At 52.7% G+C, this 14,956-nt stretch overlaps 1 protein-coding gene across 1 annotated transcript in view; it reads left to right on the forward strand.

Annotated features, from left to right (window-relative positions):
- The window catches only part of Efa6 (Exchange factor for Arf 6), a gene marked incomplete at its 3' end in the record, with an annotated part of 70,542 nt that overhangs the window by 22,591 nt on the left and 32,995 nt on the right, over positions 1–14,956 (forward strand). The gene's annotated exons all lie outside the window — the stretch shown is intronic.

A 14,956-nucleotide genomic window follows, 5' to 3' on the forward strand; every position in this document is an offset into this window, starting at 1 on the left:
GATTGATTAATGGCACATGTTTATAAAAAAAATATACAGATAGAGGTTAACAACAAAACTTTATACATATGCATTCACAGGTGCATCATACAAACCTCAGTTACACATCATTACCTATCTACATGCAAACTTACACAATATCAAAATGATAAATCAGGTGCATCATCTGCTTACTGACAAACTGAATTGTGGACAACCACTGTGCATCACACCCTGTTTTTTTAATGAGTCTTAGGCAGATGCAACTGACTATGAAAGCCTTATGTATGTAACATCACTAACATGTAGTCCTTTTGGTCTTTACATAATTAATATAAACATACCAAAAGTGTTCCTCTTCCTATCCTTCTCTTTCTGCCCTTCTCCTCTTTCAGTTTCTCACCTTCTCTTTCTGTCAATCTTTTCCTTCCACTCCTCCTCCACTTCTGCTCCTCCTCTCTTCCTGCACCTCCTGTTATCCCTCTCCTCTTGTCCAAGTTCCCTATGATCCTATGCAGGGAAAATTGTAATAGTGTCACTGCAGGACCTTATGCCTGACAGCAAGGAACATGGCAGCACTGCCACCTGTGAGGTTACAGCAATTATAACCACAGGCTGAAAAGAGGCCAGCCTCATATCTGATCCCACATGGGAACCGCAAGCCTAACATTAATGTTGTATATAGATACCTTAGTACCTACGCACCTACCCACCATGCTGTAGGTAGAGCAGGTTATAACAAGGTGATCCTGCACCGGCCTGCAGTGGTTAACATTTATAGATCAGTCCCCCGGTATTTATTTACCTTTTTTGGAATGACTTGATAGCGGTCCAAAACTAAATCCCATGTAACTTTAGAAGTGTGGATGCATGCTGCGTGAAAATTGAAGACAACGAATTCCACTTTGCCTCGCAGAATACCTCAAACTCGCAACTACGATGCACATAATCCCAATCAGCTTCGGTCACCCTCCGGGCCCCTCACCCCCACCACATCAAGACAAACAAACAAGCCACGCACAGGAGTTCTGGCGCACTCACAGACATTGTGATGGCATTCTAGCACTCGTCAATGGCCCAACCAAGTACAAGTACCACGGGTCGGTCCTGAAATGACAGGCTGTGATGAATGGTCTAAGAAAAGCTATTTATGCAGTTGCACCAACACAAATTGTTAAGTTTGTGGTAGAAAATTCATAGAGCTTTACAGCCATGCATTTCAAGTTGCCATTTTCCACCTACAAATATATCTTATCTTCTGGTGGCGCAAGACAACGCCGAGATAATGCAGTACCTATACTACAAATTGATAGATATTTCTCATTCTAAGGCATAGCATGTCATTTCAACACCCTCTGAGGAAGGCCCGTGTCTGGGCGATACCAAAACACGTAAATTTTTCAATTAAATTTGGCTAACTTTGCTAAAAACTTGCTGTTCTCCGGCTTGTACTCCGGCTTGTTCTCCCCGGGTCTCCCCATAGGCCCCATTGTGAGAAGAGCAACCAAGTACTGCGATTTTTTCCCACCGGGTTATGGACCATCTCTATCTCACAAGTATAGGTACTGGTTGAGCCTGGAGACGTGATACCGTTGTTAAATAATTAAGATATCCCCGAATCTTCAAAGACCGGCATTTACCGATTTCTGAAAAAGTGGTTGGCGTACTATCATTTATACAATAGTAATAAGTTTTGGAATGCTGCATGCCACAAACTCCCATTTTGGGAACGTAATTTCCGATGACATTTAAGAACCCAAAAGAAGCCGTTACCACCACAAGTGTCGCCCACAAACGTGATATTTGGATACCATTTAATGTCATGATTCTGTCTTAAAAGTGCCGATATGTGGTGTGTTTGAATGCTATGATTTGCAGTTTAATTGCAAGTTGGATGGTGATTGGTGGCTGGTATGACACGAGCAGGAATGAAACAAGCGCTTTGAAAAGGATGAAAAGGATATTTTGGAATTTTCTCACCAAACCGTTTGCAAGATGCACGTCCTTTGGTAAAATCGCTAACATGTTTTCTTAATATGAGGTAAGTTAAGAGCATAGTTGGCATCCTGGACTTACTGCTCTGCGAGTCTTTGAATGATCTAGTTGAAATAGATGTGCCATAGGTGGTTTTAGTGATGCTAGTGACTTCCTGGTCCAACGAATATTGTAGGTGTCTGTTGCGACGCGGACCTCCACTGCTCGAAAATGCGCTCGTCAGTTGCAGGAGGCTGAGTTGCCGGTGGTTTCGGGTACGGGAGGCGAGGGGTTCGTCGCGTGGTGGGAGCCAGAGCCGTGATATGCTTGTCCGTTTCTTGAAAAGGTATCGGTAGGTGTGTGCGTCGTGGAGAATGCGGTCTTACTCAGATGCGCCATATATTTTCCCCAGAGGTTATGACATTTGAGGTATGTGACAGTGGTAGGCACTTAAAACAAGTACATTTCATATTTCAGTTTATTTCGTTTCCACAGAAGTAACTCACATAAGTTGTCATCACTCTTCAGGAGTTGCATAGGCTTGTACAAGTGCATCTAACCCATCTAATACAATGATGAAGGGCATTGACATGAACGCCCAGGATTTGCCATCTCCTCCAGGATTCCAGATGCTTGTTTCCATTTCTTGGTGCTCCATAGTTTGGTCCCTGGAAATCAAATAAAAGTTATGACTCACTTTATGAAAGCAAAGTTCATGCACCCTTCTGGCTGTCAAGAAAGCAAAACTGCCTGCCTTGGTACTTATACTCAGGCTCATACATTTGAAATGGCATCTGCTTTGTCGGGCGACTGCAGCGTTTATCTGGAGTACAAAAATTGTCATTCTTTCCAGCCAAGAGCCTGGAGTACAAAATTTCCTGGTGCCACATCCACCAGAAAACGGAGGTTTTTCCCACACTGACCCGAAATCATCATCATCATCATCATGGACCGACAATCTACCTTTGTAGTGATTCTCGCAGCTGCTAATTGTCACTATGATTGTTCAGAGTCGTGATTGGTCATTGTCATGGGATACAAAGAATCTAAACCAGCTCATGAACAAAATTATCCATTGCATGTTTGACAGGCTCAGTACAGCAATTAACGGTTAATTACTCAGAATGTCTCCTGTCGAAACCTTCCAGAGTATATTTGGTCTGGCATATGCCTGAGGCGTGATGCCAATCATTTGTTTGATGACTCCGGGCTGATGACTCTGATGACTCCGGGCTGTCCGCTCCCCTCCTCCTTCGGAGGATCTCCCATCAGGACATAATCATTAAAACGCATCTGGAATGAAATCGGCAAGTTGTCAGTAAAGCGATGATATGTGTCAAACTGGCTGGTCTGCTTTATTTCCTAAGAGCTTGGCATGTGTTGCGGATCGCGTGCGAGGCTTTAGGAGCATACCTGGGCTTTTCACGTACAGCCCAATGCTTGTTGGCCATTTTGTTCACGAGCATCTGAGAGGCTTGTGTACATCGCCCGCCCGAGACATGCCGCTTGGTCATTGCGGCATACCTTGGGCGCTTGGTCGCAGTTGATTGGTCGGGTTCTGATGGTATGTAGATAGCCCTCCGCGTGCATTGCTGTATAAGGTTAACAGGTCGCTGCGGACGCTCGCTTTCCAGCTTTGGCACCTCGATTTCGTCGTACCTTCCCTCCTCACATCGCAAGCCAGAGCTCCGTTCGGGATGTCGCCGCACTGCGCCTGTCCTCAACCGGGTTATCGTTTGTGTTATTCTCTGTCCTCGCTTGGTCCCCGTATTCGAAACGTTTGTTAACATTTCAAACCGGCGGGATGGGAGAGAGTGGGATGGAAATGGAGTAGAGGGAGGCATACACTCGTAGGTCACCTGGCAGTCGCAGCTTTTTGCTGTACGAGTGCCGATAGTGTAGTGGTTAACGCGTCTGCGTCAACCATTCCGCGTCTGGGAAACCAGAGGTACGGGGTCTGATTCCCCGTGGGGCCTACCTTTCCTGTCCGTGCGAGAGGCAGGCGATGCCTTACAGCCGTAGCAGCGGAGCGCGTCGTAAAGCCTCAGCTACGTTTCTGCTGTGGTGCAGCTCAAACAATATGTTGGCGTCCTTTCATGATGCATTTGTAGGCCTCACTACACCATTATTTCTGTCGCCTTTTGGCAGGAATCGTCTGTTTACATCATCTAGCGTGGTGATCGCAACTCACGAAGCCCGTGAGAGGCAACTGTTGCGCTACGTCATCAGCCTGACTTATGAAGCAATACAACATACGGCCTGCCCTGGCTATATATTACCTCCCGTCCAAAACCTGCTCATAAAGGGCTAAACCAATATACCTGAATGATATTTTAAACCCTGTCGCGGTTATTGTGTAGCGTGTGCGTTAGTGCAGCAGCAGGCTGGCTACCTGTCCTTTGTCTGAGCCTGGCATGCGAACGGATGGACTGCGGCGGCTAGTATGGTAGCTTGGAACGGGGTGCTGTCAGTGGGTGGAGGCGATAACTCCATACCTGCCCCGTTAGCTGCGGCGTTGAGCAGCCAGCGTTCTTCTGGCAGCTGGGGTGCGCGAGCTGAGAGTAATGCTGAGCCCGCGGGTCACATGGACGCCACCTCACTGTGCCGACAGTATCGGTAGGCGGTGCCAAGGTCTCGCTGTGGCTCCAAGGCGGGCGCGTGGCCCCGGCTGCTGTGCCCCCGCCCTGCCCTCGGCCGGTGGAACGCAAGTCGGCCCGAGCGGCGGACCGACGTCGGCCGCTTCGCTCGGCTCGGAGTACGCGATCGCGGCCATTCACGCCCATCATATGTGACTTAAGGGATCTTACGACTGAGCAATAGCGCCGTGCAACGCTTGAAAATGGCGTGGCGTACCATTTGGGCGATCTCTTAACCGCTGAAGCCTCCGCTGCGAGACGAATATTGAAGGACGTAAACCACGTGGACGTTGATAGTGAGGTAAAGCATGTTGGATTGGGTGAAACTGCCCGTGTTGGGGCGGCTTGCTGCCGCCAGGTCCTCCCCTGCGGCCGGAGATTGGTCTGTTTCGCAGCCCGCATGGCCTCGCTTATCGTGAGCGTGTCACGGCCTGGCACTTCCTGGAAGGTCAGCTCGACCGGTGCGCAAGGTGGCCGCTGCGCTTCTCGAGGCGTCGAAATTCCTGCTGCGTAAAGTGAAGGACTTTGCAAAAGAACGTACCGCCACAATGCTTCGTCGCTTATAGTGGCCGAATGAAGTGGGAGATTAAGAATTGGCAGCGAAAATGGGTTGACGTAGATGCACTCGGTAGGAAACCTACTACACACCTACTCATGGTAGGAAAATGGTACCGAGTCTAGTGGTGAAGTGAGTTCTCGAAAGACAATTCCTAAGGTTTCCACGGATGTGTTCTGTACTGCAGTATGCCGCCGTTTCGCTGTTTGCGTAGGCAACACGCGCACGAACGCATACACGGGAAAGCGTGCACTATGAAATCTCCGCAGGAGATTTGGGGCATGTCCCCCCGGTCTCCTCGCATTGTCTCCCAGAGCACTGTGTCCATCGCTGCGAAATTTGAACTCGATGAGTTTCGATCCCAGCTTTTGGTGACGTGCGGGTTTGAAGTTCGCATTAAGTGGAGCCGCTGACCTATGACCTCGTTTGAAGAGGTCCGCCCGGTCCAGGTGTGGGCAGTGTGCGCTCCGCAATGCATGCGTAGCTTTGTATGCAACAGATATCGTGTTCCGGTCCTTCTGAGCCTGCATGCTTGCGCTCTCACAAGTACGTGGCGAATTCCAGTGATGTTTGCAAAAGACATTAGGTCAAAGTCACATGAAATATAGTCGTGAATTTGACTTTGAAGGGGGTTGATATAGCCGTTATTAGGCTCATATCACTCGGGGTTATGAAAACAGCTCCAAGTGAGATCAATAGACACGCTGCACTGAACCGCAACGGTAGCATCGTTGCATATTCCAGTAATCAAGGCAAGGTCGTGCCGGTCAGTGCCCCCAAAAATCAATGGAGGTAATTATGGAGGTGATGAAATGACCTGAAGCGTCCTCACATTATGTCTCGGACAAAATAGTGGCGTGCTTTGACCAGAACCAGCTTCGCACACAGCATATTATGAAGCTGAATAGCGACGACATATTGCTATTTCTGTGACGTAAGTGAACCCTGTAGATCCGGGCTACACCCTGCGTGTGTTCTGTATACTAAGAGTGGAAGTACACCGTGCACTGTAGTTATGTCTGCCTTGCTTTGGGCAAGCGCACCTGTCGTTTGCCTATCAGTACTGTAGCGGTTTGAATGCGCGCTGCTGTTGTGTCCTGACTTATGCGGTGATGTTTGCTGTCACATGGAGCCAATTGTTATTTATGACACTTGTGTGTCCGGCCGTCTGGGAAAGAACGTTCGTCGTGCGCATTGTGCATTGTTTCCACCGTGATTAGGCGCGGGAGCGGATGCATCCCAGATCGCTCGTCTGCCAGCAATACATCCCCCAGCATCGGCAGCTGACTGGGTTATGTTGCCGGCTGGTGGTTGATGAGCTGGCCGGCCGGCGGGCGGGCGTGCCCGGCTGCTCGGTGGCGGCCGGTCTGATGGGCTCCGCTCTCGTGGTCGATAGGCCGTGCGTCGCGCAGGCCGGGCGCTGGGCACGCCGCCGTCCGCTGCACCTGCCGTCGCGCAGGCGGGGCGCTGGGCGTGCCGTCCGTCATACCTGCCGTCGCGCAGGCCTGGTCCTGGACATGCAGCGGGCCCTTATACTTACCGCCGTACAAGCCTGATCCTGGACATGCAGCGGGCCGTTACACTTACCGCCGTACAAGCCTGATCCTGGACATGCAGCGGGCCCTTATACTTGCCGCCGTGCAAGCCTGATCCTGGACATGCAGCGGGCCGTTATACCTACCGCCGTGCAAGCCTGATCCTGGACATGCAGCGGGCCGTTATACTTTCCGTCGCGCAGGCCGGGTCCTGGACATGCCGCCCGTTATGCCTGCTGTCGCGCAGACCTAGTCTTGAACACGCCGCCGCCCGCTACACCTGTGGTCAGCAATCAACGCGTAGACCGAAGCCAGCTGTTCCAGACGCGCGAAACCGTCAACCTTTGTGTGATCCGCCGCTGTCGACCGGAGCGATCACCCGGTCTGTAAAGACGGCCTGGCATGGTGTTCCCCAGATCTGTGATCGTGGGGTATGACGTTGCCCCAACCCGACAGCGTGTGAATGAAGAACATGGGTGTGTGGGTCTGTTTCATGATATATCCGTGGTAGATGGTTGGTCGGGGTTGCGAACTTGATGAAATTGAATGCTCATTTTCCACTCATAAAAAACAACAAAGCACGTGAAATCATCCGTTTCCAGGACGAAAATCCTCAGAACGCTGTCGGTAAGAAGCCGTGACAGAATAAGCGGAACATAATTTTAAGGACTTCATTGGCAAGCGTGAAGACCTGGAGTCGTCTTGTCCCAATCCATGACCTTCTCGGACGTGGTTGCTACTTTTGGCTGTAAGAAATCAAGGTGGGGTGCCTTATTTTCGCACGCATTTGCAGTGCGGAGCATAAAATATCGTTAATCTGAACTTCGCAAAACCAGCCTGCGATAACAAGTGTGGCGTATTTTGAACCAGTGTAGTGATCTGAACAAGGCGGACAGTAGTTTTGTCGCTCGACAGGAGTGAATCAATGTGCTACTCAAGTGAAAAAGGCCCTACCCGTAAGTTTCGCCACAAAACAATGCAATTGAACAAAATCTACCAATTTCCCGCTAGAAGCCAAACCTTTGGCAACGAACTCATTTTTGGTTTAAAAAAATAACATGATCTCTGAAATCCTTAACGGGAGTCAAAATACCCAGAGCCGGAGGGAGGCGGCCAGTGTCGGCAGCGCTGTCGCCGGTGGCGCTGTGACCGCCGGCGTGCCAAAGCCGGACGCGGCCGCGGGCGCTGCGGTGGCCGACGCAGCACGCAGCGGCGCTGCGTTGGGCCGGTGCCGGGGTCCGGTGGGCGCGTGCCATCGGCCGCTGCGGTAGGTCGGCTCAGCTGAGGAGGTGAGGCCGCCCGGCGGCCAGTCTGGAGGGCGACATTGATCAATGGAGACGGTACCCACCCGCCGCCGCCGCCGCCGCCGCCACTGCGGCCAGACGCGTGTCAGTCGGACAACGGGCAAATGAGCCCCGGCCACAGGGTCCCCCAAAGCGGTGGAAGCGTCCCAGACTTAATGCGGTGTGATGTTATTCGTGAGTGTTTGACATTAGCTTCAGATGAAGTCCATATAACGCTGTATGAATAGGACAACCAACATCAGTTTGCGGGTTGATGTCAAGTAGAGTTGTATGGCAAGCATGGATTTCAAACGTCGCTCGCGGTTACGAGGAAGCGAAATTAGTCGTTCTGTCGCAAATGCCACCGTTAGCACCCTATGCTTTTGCACGTGAATAGGGGGGGTCCCCCTCGGTCTGCAGCCGTGTCTGGCTGGTGTCATCGGGGGGAAGGGAGGGGAGGAATAGACGTGGAGGAATAGACTCGGCCGAGCGAGGCGTTTCTCGGGCTGGCGGTCAGCTCTTCCACGTCCGCAGTCTGGACGCGCCACGTCACCGCCGGAGCTGACAGCCGTGCTGCCGTGGCGTGCGATGCCGTGCTGTCCGCGGCCTGCGCGGCTCGGGGTGGGCGAGGACGGTGGCCGGGGGAAGGGCTCTCCGTGCCGACACGGCGCGGGACCGGCCGGAGGTGCGGCCGGCGCAGGCGGCGGCAGGCGCCGGAGATGCCGTCGTTGGCTGCAGATGTAACGTCCGCTCTCCGCCCTAACTGTTAATTTCTGTCGGATTCCGGCCACTTTGGATGCAAAGTTGGCGCGCTGCCAGCCGGCTCGGGCGGCGACTGCTCCGCCTGGGGTTGAATATGCGCAGCTGTTCCGCCACTCTCGCTCCCATAGACAGGCGGCGCGGCACGTACGGGCTGGACACCCCGAGCGTGGCCGGGGTTGGGACTGCCGTGTCCAGCCCAGCGGGGTCAGCGGTCTCCCTCAGCAAGGTCCGGCGGGGTCGCAGGCTGGCGTCAGCTCATGCGTGAGGCCGCCGAGAAACGCCGGGCCGCTCAATACTGCCGTCTTCCTGAAGCACCGCTTTGGCTGTTTGCCTCGGCTCGGCTCGGCTTAGCTCAGCTCGGCTTAGTTCGGCTTAGTTGGCTTGCCCGCTGGCATGCACGAAAGTCTTGAAGGCATGGTTTTGGTTTGATTTTGGTGACGGCTTTGTGTGTGTGCTTGCCTCCCCGGCAGCAGCCTGGTGTCGCCGCCTTGTCTGTCCTCTGCCTGATAGACGCGCTCGTTTGTTGCGTTGTCGCACGTCCCGAGGAATAAAGGAGCCCCAGGGACGCCTCGCCCGGGAAATCCAATTTCTTCTCGCTGCTTGCTGCCAGCGCCGGGCGGTCTGGTCCGGGTCCCGCTGATGTAGCCGGCGAAGGTCGGCTGGTCCGTGTCCCTCTGATATAGCCGGTGAAGGGGAGGGTTGGTCCCTGTCCCTCTGATGTAGCCGGCGAAGGCCGGGCTGGTCCGCGTTTCGGGGATGTAGCCGGTGAGACTCGGCGAGCCCGTCTCTCGGATCTTGCCATTGAAGGGCAGCTGGGCCGCGTCCCTCTGATGCAGCCAGTAAAGGTCGGCTAAATCACGTCCCTCTGATGTAGCCGGCGAAGGAGGAGGATGGGGGGTGGGGCTGGTCCACGTCCCTCTGGTGCGGCCGACGAAGGGGGGGAGCGCGCCGCCGTCCCCAGCGGCGTCCCCGAAGTGGGTTTGGCCAGGTGTGCACCTCGTCGCCATGACGACCGGCCGTGGCCGCGGGCGTGCGGGGTGAAGAGGTCGCGCGCCCCGGCTGACCCGGAGCCGGCGCCGGCGGGCGGCTCGTTTGGCGGCCGTTACTCATGCGTGATGGGCGTCGCGGGACGCCGCCAGGGTTCAGATTGAAAGTCGACCGGGGTTCGGCGGGTCAGACCCGCCCGCGTCCGTATGGCGGTGCATGGACGCCGCCGCCAGGTGGATGACGGCTGGTTAATGTGCCACCGGGCGGTGTTAAGTTTCGGATTTCGTGTGCGGGACGCACAGACTCCTGGTTTCTTTTATAATCTCGGGACAGTGTCCAGCACTTGAGAACAGCTGTTTAGAGTGAGCATGCTGGCTCAGAGACGGGAACCCGTCTTTTTCGTCGATTCAGCCCTGTCGGCTCTGCGCGGGCTCACGTACGGCTGTCGGCGACTGTCACTCCCATTAGTATGCTCAGCTGATTGATCCGAAAACGGTCCGCCGTATGGACACGTCACATGGCCTGCGTATACTGTGAGCCGTGTAACAGGTAGAAACGCGAGGTGACATGTTCAGGCACTCGGCCCCATGCGGTGGAGGCCACTGCGGGGTTCGCTATCTACGTGATGAAGGCGAGCTGACCCTCGGATCGTGCGATGTTCAGACCAGCGCGCTGTTGCGGTATGCCGTGGTCGCACCCGTCCCCGCCGCGGTGTGCAGGCCCCTCAATACCGCTGCCCGTGTGCTCTGCTGCGTTTCACCAGCCATCAGCGGGCAGAGCGGGCAGCCGTGCCGGCCTCTGCCAGTAGTGCCGGCCGTGGTGTCGCATTTGGCATTATGGGTTTGTTGCGATGCTGAACTAATGAGCCAGGTGTCGGCTGTTTGCATTGATTTTAGCCTGATTGGGTTGCATCCTGGACATGTGGACAGTCACTGCCACCGGGTGTCACTCTATACTTGCGGAGGAGGGGCCTGAGTCCCCCGCCAATGCTGACGCCAGCCCCCTGTGTGTTCTTCTGGGCCTCCCTCCCCCAATGGATACGAAATTGGGGAAACCAGAGGTAGTGGAAGAGGTAGGCAGGAAGGGAAGCAGAGAGGTAGGTGGAGGAGATGGTTTGCCAGAGGTCTGGGAAACCAGAGGTACGGAGTTCGATTTCCCGCGGTGCCGCGGTTCCTGCCAGGGTGAGAGGCAGGCGACGCCATATAGCCTCAGCAGCTGAGTGCGTCGTAAAGCCCCAATGTCACAAGCATGCCAGTGCATATGAGTAACAAAGGGAATACTGGACCAATGAAATGCAACAAATGGAACTGCTGGAGCTTGGGGACCAAAATGCCTCACTACCTGTATCATTATTTATCATTATCACCATCACATCGGCTTCAAGTGGAAGTCACTCCCCAACATCAAGACAGTTTTGGAACCAACCGATGATTTTTTTCAACAACAGGGACTGTAACCAAAGTGACCGAAATCCGGGGAGAAATCAGGGGCAGGTCAGGTCAACTTTGCTGGCTCAACCCCCGCCCCTCTCAACCGATTTTGGAAAGTCGCACACCTGGGCTGCATTATAAGTCTACTCACGCCCGCACTCTAGACAACCTAATTTTTCTCCCACCTATCATTTGGATCAGCCCTACGAATGAAAGCCAAAAGGTATGGAGCTACGCTTTTCCCTTTTAAGACGACCGGCTCTGGGCAGCTGTCCTCATAGCCACTTGCCCTACCTTGACTGCAGCGACAGAAACACGAGGGCTGGTTTTGAAAGCGAACGGATGCCCGGTTGGGATCATGTAGCGAGGGGAACATCTCAAGACATCGCGCGTCAGACAGTCCACGGAGACAGCCCACACCCATCCACAGCACAGGCTGTAGGCCAGCACAAACACCATGTGACGGGGAGATGACGTGAAATCTGGACAGCTGGAGGTCGTTACGGATTCTTGCAGGATTGGAGGAAAGGCACAAAAGGAAATCTATTTTGGAGCTGGAGCCGTGCACTATGCTGTGTTTTTGGTGAGCAGCAGAGGGAACACCGGGTCGGCGTGGTGCCCTGACGCACTGCGGTGCTGCACCAGTGTGTGTGGCACTTCCGGGTCCACGCAGCTAATAACCTGGTGGATGCGGGTGAAAAGCTTTCGGTCTGATGTGATCACCCGGCCTCCTCTGCACACCGCTTGCTTCACGATATCAAGCATGCCCTCCAGGGGATATATTTGTGAGGTATTGGGAGGATTCTCGACCTGCTTGATGTACGGCATGGCCAGTTCCTCCAGGAGAGCATGTGTTACACCAGCGTAATGGACCACGGATCAGCCTAGCCAGGACGCACAATCCCCCTCAGCGTGTCTGTCGTCAAAAAACTGGACCAGTTTCGCATGGTACTTTTTCCCCGGTAGAAATCGCCGTTGGCGGTCGCCAGGCTCCTGCAGAAAGACGACTCCGAGATCCGGCGGGGCTAATGGCTTCCGTGCCATCACCTGCCTCGGGAATTTTCCTTCGGGCTTGAGCTTTATTCGTTCAGATTGCCACCATCAGGGCCAGCTTGAAAACTCGCTTTGCGGGGCGCGTCTCTCCCGGAATAGGGGAAGTGTGCTTCGACGTTTATGATGTCTGTCGCCCTCGCGGACCGACAAGCTCACGCCTGTAACGGCGGCGAGGCCCAGCTGTCTCAGTTTGCTCTCGGTTCCGGGTCAGCTGCGTGGGGTGGTCTTAACGTATTCATCCTGTGTTTACAGTTCAGTTCAGGTTCCAGGAGTACCTTTTGCATGAGCGATCGACTGCATCCCACTTTTTGCAAGAGACGGCTGGCATATGTTTTTTCACAGGACTCTTTTTTCTTACTCCTGCTTTGCCCGTGGCGGCTTTCACCACCTTTTGCATGCACTTCTCTATTTTCAGAGTTTTTTTCCGTTCTCATTATAGTTGGTGTCTCGTTAGTAATAAAAATGTTGCATTACCAAATAGATAGTGTTTGTAGTCCACACTATCCTATTACCAAAAAGAGGTTCTTTATAACTGACTTTGGTTTATCGCTAAGTCTTTGCACAAAGCCAGTGATCAGCTCGCTTACTTGTTTGATCAGCACTGTGACGTTGGACACGTTCATTCACATAAGTCAGAGGACATCCTTTTGTTTTACCTCGTGCCTAACAGTTTTTTGTGCACGTAATATCAGTAGCATAATTCATATTCTATCGCAAAATATATAAGCTCCGTGAAACCTGAAAGTTTGTCCAGGTTTCGAGTAATCACCCGCCACATAAACCTGCATTTGATCAACGACATGTCTTCGGAAAGGCAGGCAGGGCTATCAAAACTTCCGAACTGCCATTGCGCGGAGTCTGAAGGAGCGGTAAAACGCGCGCTGACCCTCCGATCAACTCCGCCTTCGATCCCCCCCCCCCCCCCCTCCCTCCCCCTCCTACCCCAGGCCCTCGGTCCAGCCGGGAGAAGACCATGTAATTCGCCCACGGCCGGGCGGATGAGTTAGTGCCGCGCCCAGAATGTGGTCAACCTCATCACCTGTCATACGGTGTGACCCTCGACATTACGACATTGGCGAAGTCAAACGAAGCGTCGAAAGGTGTTCTAATGAACAAATCAAAGATCCTTAGAATCTAATTTGGAAAGTCGCGTTTGGTGATCATACAGCGAAGGAACGGCCCACTGACACCATTAGCACAGTCTTTCAAAACATAATCCTAAAGCGTATAAAGGCGTCGTGAAACAGAATAGAACAAAATCTCAGACCTAGTTTAGGTCATCGTCAGTTCAACTCAGATCAAATCCGGTTTAGAACGACAAACCCACACAAGTATAATGGCCTGGGCTCTTGGAAAATGCGCGGTACAACAATGCCCGAGGTCAACCAACATGTGATAGTTCTTTTGTGTTTTCTTCCACAGTCGTTGTGCTGGCGATTAGTGTTTGTTCAGTCCTTTTCCTGAAAATTGCCTATTACCAAAGTACGGCGTTTTACTGAAGATGGCGTATGGCTAAAATATTGAACCAAAGCTTGTGCAGTTAATAGACGGTGTTGCCAGGAAATGCTGCGATCTAGATCAGGCTGAGTTTCTCTTGTCACGTGTCCGGCATGCATCAACAAATTTTGTATGAAAGTAACAAGCATGTGTGAGCATTCACTTTCCCCGTCTGGTGCATTTGTAGGTTATGTTTTTGAGGGTTAGTTTCCTTTCTCGAAAAAAAAACAGGCGCTTCCCTGCCTCTCCCCAGGTTTGCAATGTTCCTTTTTTGTGTAGTAGCGCAGAAACTGACTCGTCGTAGCAAGTTAGAAATCAGCATATACTAAGACTGGAGAGTACAGTGAGATCGCCATTGCACATTTGCATATTGCACACACACACACAAACGAGTCTAAGTTATGGTCTTTGGTTTTCTCATGGCTGGTTCTCAATTTTCTACCCCTCCCTCGAACCATCAATGAGATAAGACTTTCCGGTCACCAGTTTCAACGTTTGGAACTTTGTCAGTAACCACGCATGAATCTATGCTGTTTCAATGGATATCAATATTACTTATATCATGTGTGATCCCTAAAACATGCGTGGCAACATGTGTAGAATTTTGAGGCACGAAACCCTATACGTTTGTTCGCAGGGCGTCAATTTGGCGGCGGTTTGGCTTGGGCCATGTGACAGGTAGACCGTTAAAAATATTGCGTCTATGTGATCCAAACCAAGGGAAACCAAATGGCGACACCGCCATGTGGCGGAGAGGTCCGGTGGGACACGCGTTGTTGGTGACGGCATGGGTCATGATAACGTGCGTTGTTGGCATCGGCATGGGTAGTGATAACGTACGTTGTTGGTGACGGCATGGGTAGTGATACCGTACGTTGTTGGTGACGGCATGGGCCGTGATTACCCCGCTGTAACCAGGACCAGACTGTCCATGAGCGTGACGGCGTTATGACCGCTGAACAATGCTACTAATTAGGAAGGATCAAATCACGGTTTGCATGTGTCAGCATTAAAGGCTTTGGAATTTTGCCGTGCGGTTAGGGTTGCCGTGGGATGCTGGCTGTGGCGTGCTAATGTTGTACTTCCATCGGTAAGCGATGTGTGTTTTCTACCACCGCTGTCAGGTTACGTGACATTTGGGTTAATGGTTTGATGTTAAAAAGTCGGCTGTGTGTAGTGATGTGACCATTGTTTGTGTTCCGCGCGTGGGTGGTCGTCCCTTCCGCGCCGTCGCGATGGCGGAAGGGGAGTGGGGGTAGGGGGA

This window comes from Pollicipes pollicipes, unplaced genomic scaffold, assembly GCF_011947565.3.
Source record: "Pollicipes pollicipes isolate AB1234 unplaced genomic scaffold, Ppol_2.1 Scaffold_1600;HRSCAF=1878_pilon_pilon_pilon, whole genome shotgun sequence".
Lineage (NCBI taxonomy): Eukaryota > Metazoa > Arthropoda > Thecostraca > Pollicipedomorpha > Pollicipedidae > Pollicipes > Pollicipes pollicipes.